The sequence below is a fragment of the Botryllus schlosseri genome, chromosome 7 (genome assembly GCF_051294905.1).
Source record: "Botryllus schlosseri isolate E-star chromosome 7, Bs_hap1, whole genome shotgun sequence".
Taxonomy (NCBI): domain Eukaryota; kingdom Metazoa; phylum Chordata; class Ascidiacea; order Stolidobranchia; family Styelidae; genus Botryllus; species Botryllus schlosseri.
Window position 1 is genome coordinate 21,789,068 of NC_137242.1, and position 9,162 is coordinate 21,798,229.

Here is a 9,162-nt window from a genome sequence, read left to right on the forward strand (position 1 = left end):
AAACAAATTTTGGAACGCTTGACTCAACAAACCCCCACACTTCCATTTGTGTTTTCGGCTTACCATGCACCAATCGCTAATATAACTGTTGTGAAAAATCAGTATGCATAAATTTGCTGGTCTCGCGATTTTTTTTTCAAGTTTGCGTATGCATTTGGCCAATAATATTGGCACTTTCATATATAGGAGGGTTGACCAGACTCGAGTCATTTTCTCAAATTACGGAAGCGACTCGAGACAATCTGGGTATTGACTCGACTTGGACTCGAGTCATTGTGTATGACTCGAACCAAGCCATACGACTCGAGACTATAAGACGGCCAAGACCGACATTTCATTGTAATTTCGAAGAACAGTAAAGCGACCACCCTATCGGAATTTCGTCTATTAATCCTGGTAATTAACAATGCGACAAGAAACTGCTCAAAGTGAGGAAAATTAGTATATCATAAATCCAAATCATTCAATACCACCAAACAGTGTTGACTGGGGTGTGTCTTGGACTCGAGTCATAATACCATGACTCGGACTCGACACTCAGCTCGGTGACTTGGACTCAGACTTGACTCAATGGTGAATTGAAAATGACTAGACTTGACTCGAGTCAAAACTATGAAAGTGAGATTTAGTTAGAGCCCTGATATATAACATATACGTGATCAGATTCTCTGCTGGAGCTCATTGAAATTTAGGACACCCATTACCTTTCGGCAACATCGCACCAAGTTTAATATGTCTCTTTTCGATCGGGTGGCTGTTCTTTGACTTGAATCGATGACGTTGGAATATTTTGTCACTGTCTGAAAATGTTGACTTGAAAATTTAAGATGAATACTTTCACTGAGGCCTTGTTATGATAGATTCGGCACAACATTTGCTCGCTTAGGATATATTTGATTGAGAGGCCGTCGCTGGCCTACGAAATTGTCTTGCGAACTGCAGCACATCTGAACTAGTTTGAAAAAATGGGGGGAATTTTATGTGAAAAAGAGATTTCAAAAAGCATTTGAACATACTTTCAGCAAACAAAGAACAGCCATGAGGAGCATACATTCGGATATAACTGGTTGACTACATGACAGTTCGGACATGAACAATTTGGGAAATCCGTTACAATTCTAAAGTGGAATTCCTCCCTAAAATTTGCAAAATTCCCCCCAAGGGGGGAATTCCTCCCCGGTTGGGAACCACTGTACTAGAGTAAAAGAAACAACTGACAATAGTAGCTAATGTAGTACACCATAGCCACTATATTATATTATAAGGCTATGTCTATACGGCCGGTCTCGTTGGTTACCACGGATAGGACTGATAAGTTAAAATATCAGTTTAGGATGTATAATATTGTTGGGGAAACTAGAAATATCAGCACCGCATGCTCAGTTGGCCATTTGCTAATGGCGGACATGGCGATCTGTCATAGGTTACAGTAGGTTAGGGTTACGCGCAGGGATTTCTAAAAGTTTTAAAAAAGTTTTAGAAATCCCTGGTTACGCGTTACTGCTTTTTCTGAGTTTCCTAGTAAACAACCAACGCACAACTGTGACATCACAAGCAGCGTCTGGTTAAGTAAGTACAGTAAGTAGTGAACATTACGTGGAAAATATATCAATTTATACGAGATTAGATGGAAAAGAAAGGGACTATATGTAATGATAAATGTTTCTGTATGAAAAAATACGATCTAAATCAAACATTATAACGTGGCCAGTAAATATTATTGGTGGCATGTCAGCGGATGAATAACACACATTTTGAAATCGTTCGAGTGTCGTATCGTCATCTGGCCATTATTGAAATTTGAGCAAAGGGTGGAGCGCCAATATGGAATCTATGTCTCGCTAAACGTACCGGGATTCCAACCCGGGTGGAGCGAAGCTTGTTGTGCTTGAAGAAAGTGCATCGTTGAAGATTCCTAGGAATGGTGAATGGGATACGCATCGTAAAAGGTACAGTACTGCATAGTATTTGTTACCGTGAATATCTACGGCTGTGCACACCACCGGGATGACTTTGATTTCATTATTGAAATATTTCATTCGCCGCATTGTCTGTTCTATTTTGGATATTAGTCGACTTACATAGTGACCTGTGACACCACATAGCCTACTCCGCCACAGATGAGTTGAAACTGTCGGCTTGTTCATGTAATTTTCGGGCCATAGCATAGAGATGTTTCCATCCACTGCTGGATTTGTTTGGTGCACATCCCACCTCAAATGAGGAATCTTTTGCTTCAATACATTAGATCAGTGGTTCTCAACCTGCGGGGCACGAGAAATTGACTAAGTCTGTCTCAATTCTGACTAAACATGTGTTTCACAACCATTTTCAGACGACGATTGTTAAAGAAGAAACCTATTTCGTATTCAAGAAAGCTCGCCAAATTCAAACTCCAGCAGTCGCACTCAACTTCATTTGAGCAAATTTTTTATATTCTCTGAAGATTTAGAGCAATTCCAGCGTGTAAGTCATTCATTACTTCATAGATTTGGCTGTAGCCTAAAGCTCAGTGCGCTGTGTAGCTGTTGGTAATAGCTGGTGAACTGCACTGCTTAAGACAGACTTAGATGCAATATAGGTTGCTATGCGGCGGCTATGCCCAGGAATGCGGCCTTACGCTACCTAAGTAATTGAAATGTGACCGTGATTGGCAAAAAGGTTGCCTATCTCTGTATTAAATGATGTGCTCATTTTGACGTGACGATAAGTGCAGGGGGGCGCAAACTTTTTGCCATCGCCGAGGGTGGCGCATGTCCAAAACGGTTGAGAACCGCTGCATTGGATAAAGTAAGTCATGAATCTCTGCTATATCATGTAAAAGTCGGAGCCGTCATCACACAATGTACCAGTACCGGTACTTCAAAAATTGTTATATTTTTGTTAGCCTACTTGTCTTAGTACACTGTAAAAAATAAAAACCTCGATTTACCGCGAAATGTTTGGAAGCACGGTAGCCAGACATTTCGCGGTAATCTAACATTACCGTTAGTCAATGTAAATCTAACTTACACTCGTCCGGTAATCTCACTTTACACGCCTGACTGTAATGTTACAGTCACCTCCGGTATATCTAATCTACATGTTCTCCTGTAGATTTGCGATCTAGACTGTCATTTTACCGCCTACCTGCCTACCTACCTACATGCTGTCCCTGTAAATCAGGATTACATACCAGCTTGTAAATTCACGTACATCCATACCTATCGCAAAGCAACCCGATGCAAAAATATCGCAACATTTTCTTCACATCCCCAAAACGACATTGGAACAAACTGTATATTCATTCATGATATCACGATGAAGTGGTTATCGATGGAAAAATACTGCTGCTGGAGGTCTAATTCTTCTTTAGGAGACATGCAGTAACACGAGTGGTCTCAAGAAAACGTGAATTAATTTCACCACCGGCCAAACTTCCAATTGTTTCTTTTTCTCGTTCTCATTCCTTCTGTGTAAGTAGTATCTTGCAGTTCCACTAAAAAGAATTCATGCGTAAGTCGCTATATAAAGCAAAGTTCCTAACCTGGATAGTGGACATGACATTATAAAGACTAAGACAAATAAGCTAACAAAAATATAACATGTTCTGAAGTACCGGTACTGGCACATTGTGTGATGACGGATCCGCCTTTTACATGACATAGCAGAGATTCATGACTTTATCTCTGTATTGAAGCAGAAGGTTCCTAATTTAAGGTGGCATGTGTGGCAAACAAATCCAGCAGTGGATGAAAACATATCTATGCTATGGCCCGAAAATGACATTACCAAGCCAACAGTTTCAACTCCTCCGCAGAGGAGTATGTGGTCACTATATAAGTCGACAAATATCCTAAAATAGAACAGAGAATGCGGCGAATGAAATATATCAATCATGAAATCTAAGTCATCGAGGGCTGGTGTGCAGAGTCAGATATTCACGGTAACAAATACTATGTAGTACTGTATTACCTTTTAAGATGCGTATTCCATTCAGCATTCCTAGGAATCTTCAACGATCGTGTCCACTTTCTTCAAGCACAAGCTTCGCTCCACCCTTTGCTCAAATCTCACTAATGGAATGGCCACTGGTCAGACGACACTCGAACGATTTCGAAATAAATGGTATTCATCCGCTGACACATGACACCAATAATATTTACTGGCCACGTTATAATGTTTGATCTGGGTCGTTTTTTCCATACAGAAACATTTATCATTGCATATAGTCCCTTTTTTCATCTAATTTCGTATAAATTGATATATATTCCATGTGTTGTTCACTACTTACTGTACTTTCCTAACCAGACGCTGCTTGTGATGTCACAGTTGTGCGTTGGTTGTTTACTACGAATCTCAGAAAAAGCAGTCACCTAATGTGACCTATTACAGGTCGCCTTGTCCGCCATTAACAAATGGTCAGCTGAGCATGCGGTGCAGATATTTCTAGTTTCCCCGAGCAATATTATACATCCTGAACTAATTTTCTAACTTATCAGCCTTATCCGTGACAACGAATGTAGCCAGCGAGACTGGCCGTACAGCCATTGCCTTATAATATAATATGGCTACGGTGTACCACATTAGCTACGATTGTCAGTTATTTCTTGTACCCTACTAAGCTTAAATTAATACTAGGGCCAACAATTTCGGTATGACAGACCCCAGTCTCGCAAACGAGGTTCAATCAGGTCAAATCACCTCTAGAATGATATATCAGTAACCTCTAGAACAGTGGTTCTCAACCGGGGGTCCGCGGACCCCTAGGGGTCCGCGAAGCAATTTCAGGGGGTCCGCGAGACCTCTAAATTTTCAAAATGATTGGTAACCTAATTTTAACTTTTTATAGCTTGAGAAAGCATGAGGTAGTTTGGCACCGCAACTGCTAAAACTTCATGACTCACATCATCATAATAATCGCCTCACATGAAATATCCTACTGTGCAAATTCATTTTAATTGCCAATATCCTACTGATACAGACATATTGCTGTTTAGGGGCGTTTTGGTGGGGTTTGTGGAAAAAAATGAAAATATGGAGATAGTAAGGTCAAATAGGGTGACTTCGTTAATGTTTGCAAACCCTTTTCGATTTGAAGTTGTCAGTCTCATCTAATCAGTGTACAGTCGTTTGAAATAAAAATTTCTGAAGTATTTCGTCTTATTTGTCCCGATGAAGGGATTGGAACCTCGCCACGAAATTGATTTTTATCCTGTGATTTACATAACCACTATTCCAGAATAACTTCAAGATGAGATGCCACATAACAATGACTAGGCTGGACGTAATATGTTCATTAACAATATTTTTTGTTCATTTTGGTGCCATAAATGTTGCGATCACACCAAAAGTAGCTTATCGTCGGAAGCGTTCCCCGTTAATATTGCAGTAGCCACCATCCAACATTCCAGCTAATTTTTGACGAGTCATGCGCACATTCACCAAGTCACTGCGCAGACCCTTGCACAACAGTGTGTAACGACTAAAAAAAGGGTCATCTTTTCGGATTTTTTTGTGCGCAAGTTAGATTTTTTGTGCACAGAGACCATGTCAACACTGCGCACGTGCGCAGCTTAGAGGGAACATTGCCTCTATCTTTTTTGAAATGGATTTTTGGCACTCATCGCTCATATCAAATCGAAGACGCGGATCTTCAAGACACGACCACGTACTTCAAGAAATACAGCTGTAAAATTAGCTTTGAAATAATAAAAGTCGACCCAATTTCTACATAAATTGTATGTTAATTTCAAAATAAGTCATTTTGTTGCAGTTTATCACAAGCCTAGAGTTCATATTTGCACAAGAGAGATGACGGTTGCACCATAATAGAGCTAAATTTGAACTAATACTTGAGGGGTCCGCGAGGGTTCGTGACGCCAAAAAGGTTGAGAACCACTGCTCTAGAATGATATATCAGTAACATTCAGTTCTACGTATACATTGGCTGCAGCGATTTTGAAGCTAATCAATTTTGCCAATAGCCCGGTAAAGTGCAGTAACGAGTAACTGTCAGTAATTTTGCGAAGAAATTCTGGTAACTTGCTTTACAGCTATATTAAGGTAATATTACATATCAAAATGTAAAATGACAAGCTACGCACAGTAATTGGCTGCGACCGGTAATTCGTGGTAAAATTTACAGAGATTTCCCAGTAAATCTACCAGATTTTTTACAGTGTAGTTATTGTAATGTCATGTTTAGGTTAGGAACTTTGCTTAATATAGCGACTTACGCATGAGTTCTTTTTAGTGGAACTGCAAGATACTAGTCACACAGAAGGAATGAAGACGAGAAAAAGAAACAATTAGAAGTTTATCCGGCGGTGGAAATAATTCACCTTTTCTTGGGACCACTTGTGCTATATTTGCATTCCTCCTAAAGAAGAATTAGACCTCCAGCAGCAATACTTTTTCATCGTGAATCGTGAATGAATATACAGTTGTCCCAATGTCGTTTTCAGAGCGTGAAGAAACTTTTGCGGTATTTTGGCATCGCGTTGCTTTGGGATAGGTATGGATGTACGTGAATTTAGAAGCTGGCATGTAATCTGATTTACACAGGACAGCATGTAGGGTTGTAGGTACTAGGTAGGCGGTAAAATTACAGTCTCGCTCGTAAATGTACAGTAGGGCTCTTCAAAAATGACTTTTTTTCTCAAATCGTACTGGCTACTTGATAAAATTGTTAGGTTACCTGATTTAAGCCTACACACAAGATTTGGTTCAATTCCAGCCAGTAACCGCTTAGCTACAGGAGAAGAAAGTTTCTATTTACTATATAAAAATAAATAATAAAAAAAAATTGAAAATTTTCTGATCACCCCATGAAAGTGTAAGGCTGTCTATAGAAACGATGCTCACCAAATTTGGTTCAATTCCAACGAGTGGAAGCGGAGTTATTGCCGTCGAAAAATTTGGATTTGAATAAGATAGTATTTACGGTGAGCACAGCTATAATAAATAAACAAAGAATCGGTCACCGTAAATACTATTTTATTCAAATCCAAATTTTTCGACGGCAATAACTCCGCTTCCACTGGTTGGAATTGAACCAAATTTGGTGAGCATCGTTTCTATAGACAGCCTTACACTTTCATGGGGTGAACAGAAAATTTTCAATTTTTTTTATTATTTATTTTTATATAGTAAATAGAAACTTTCTTCTCCTGTAGCTAAGCGGTTACTGGCTGGAATTGAACCAAATCTTGTGTGTAGGCTTAAATCAGGTAACCTAACAATTTTATCAAGTAGCCAGTACGATTTGAGAAAAAAAGTCATTTTTGAAGAGCCCTAATGTACAGGAGAGAATGTAGATTGAATATACCAGAGGTGACTGTAACATTACAGTCTGGCGTGTAAAGCTAGATTACAGGACGGGTATAAGTTGAATTTACATTGAGTGACGGTAATGTTACATTACTGCCAAGTGGCTGGCCACCCTGCTTCCAGACATTTTGCGGTAAATCGAGGTAAATTTTTTTTTGTGTGTATAGGCGACGTCGGCGTTTCAAAACTCTGAGTCAACCTCAAAAGCAGGCTAGCATTGATTGATTAGAAAAAGCTTGGATATCGAATTGAATGTACACACTCTCGTGGACGCTTCGATATCCGGCGAAATATCATTCCACACGTATCTCAAAACCTTGCGGTATGCCGAAAGTGGGAATACAGCAACCATGAGTGATGATTTTGTTACAAAGATGTATATTTCATTACAATTTATCGAGTTCACAGGAATATCTGATCGGTTGATGAGATTCCCATATCCATGAGGTGAGGTTAAAAATTTACCCCTTTGAAGTCGGATCTAGTTGGGGTGACATCACGACCTTGATGTATTTATTTTCAAGCCATCAATGCTGTTGCGCGGGCCACCTATAATGACATTGCAGTCTATTACAGATGGGCGATACGCGAGGGACAGTATATCCACATTAGATCACCTTTTGACTGGGCCCCTCTCCCGATAATTTTCAAAATGATGAAATGCAATATATTTATTCCAGGTTTCCATATGTTACCTAAAGTCCATCTAAGACAGGGGTGGGCAAACTTTGGAGCTCGCGGGCCACATTCAACATCTGAATCCATTCGCGGGCCGCACAATGTAAAATTGGGATTATAAACCAAAACGCATATTGGTATTTCATTGTATAGTGAGGACATTGAGATAATATATTTGCTTATTTAAAACAAATCAAACATTGTTTTGATGATATCGTACACTCGTCAGAAACAGTGGCGAGATTTCATAGGCTGGTCGACCTCATTAACCAATTCGTTCAAACTATGTAGAGATGAAAGTTGGTTGTCCCGACTCCCCATTCTTAAAACAGGATTGAAATTTAAATCTGTGAGCAGCGATCTGTTCATAGATTTTCTAATTCCACTTTTGGTTCAGTTCCAGGACACACAATGCTGACAGCATCATAATCATGTTAGCTTCAAACACGCTTTCACTATGTGTAGATATAATATAAATACCCTAATTCTATAGGCCTACAGAGATTGAATCTACCTACGACACGCGCGAATCGTTTTTTATAAGCAAATCACTGAAATAATTGAAATTGAAGAGGCCAATCTGAAATCACGCTCGTCATCCGAATTATGTCAATCTCGTTGAGGATTTCTGTGATGTTTAGCAATTGAAACCTTTCAAACTGCGTGGGCCTTAAGATCTGGCTGTCGCGCCAGAAATTGAACATAAAAACTAATATTGGAACTATTTACCTTAGAACAGTGGTTATCAAACTTTTTAAGACACGCCCCCCTTATGATGGTGAACGATTTCGCGCCCCCTTATCGTCATGTCACAAAACGCTGCGAAGATGCTAGCAAACCTAACAGATAGTTTGGTGGCATAGAAGGTTACGACTGTGGTTGAGAGATATGAAATTCAGAATGAATACAGAACAACAATAATTAGTTATAAGTAAATCGCGCGAAGCGCGAAAATTTTTTAGTTGAGATCAGCTTGGGGCCCCATTCAGATGCTTTCACGCCCAGTTTGAGAACCAGTGCCTTAGAATTATCATGATGAAATATATTAAGGAAAAGTTTAATCAAGTCCCTGCATTAATTTGGTTTTAGTACGCATTTTCTCAATATTTCTAATATTTCTATTTCTAATTTCTTTAGACTCTCGCGGCTGCACAGAACGGTGTTGCGGCCGCA

General features: G+C 39.5%; 2 long non-coding RNA genes across 3 annotated transcripts; one reads left to right on the forward strand and one right to left on the reverse strand.

Annotated features, from left to right (window-relative positions):
- Positions 1-1,494: 1,494 nt before the first annotated feature.
- LOC145442984 (uncharacterized) lies at positions 1,495-6,443 on the forward strand. Of its 2 annotated transcripts, XR_013916238.1 has the most exons (3): positions 1,514-1,949; positions 2,336-2,466; positions 6,236-6,443. It is a non-coding gene; the product is annotated as an uncharacterized LOC145442984 (long non-coding RNA). The 2 variants fall into 2 exon arrangements; XR_013916237.1 differs by having other exon boundaries at positions 1,495-2,466.
- Positions 3,241-4,700, reverse strand: LOC145442972 (uncharacterized). The gene is made up of 2 exons (XR_013916226.1): positions 3,955-4,700; positions 3,241-3,478 (listed from the first exon to the last, which is right to left on the reverse strand). It is a non-coding gene; the product is annotated as an uncharacterized LOC145442972 (long non-coding RNA).
- Positions 6,444-9,162: the final 2,719 nt, after the last annotated feature.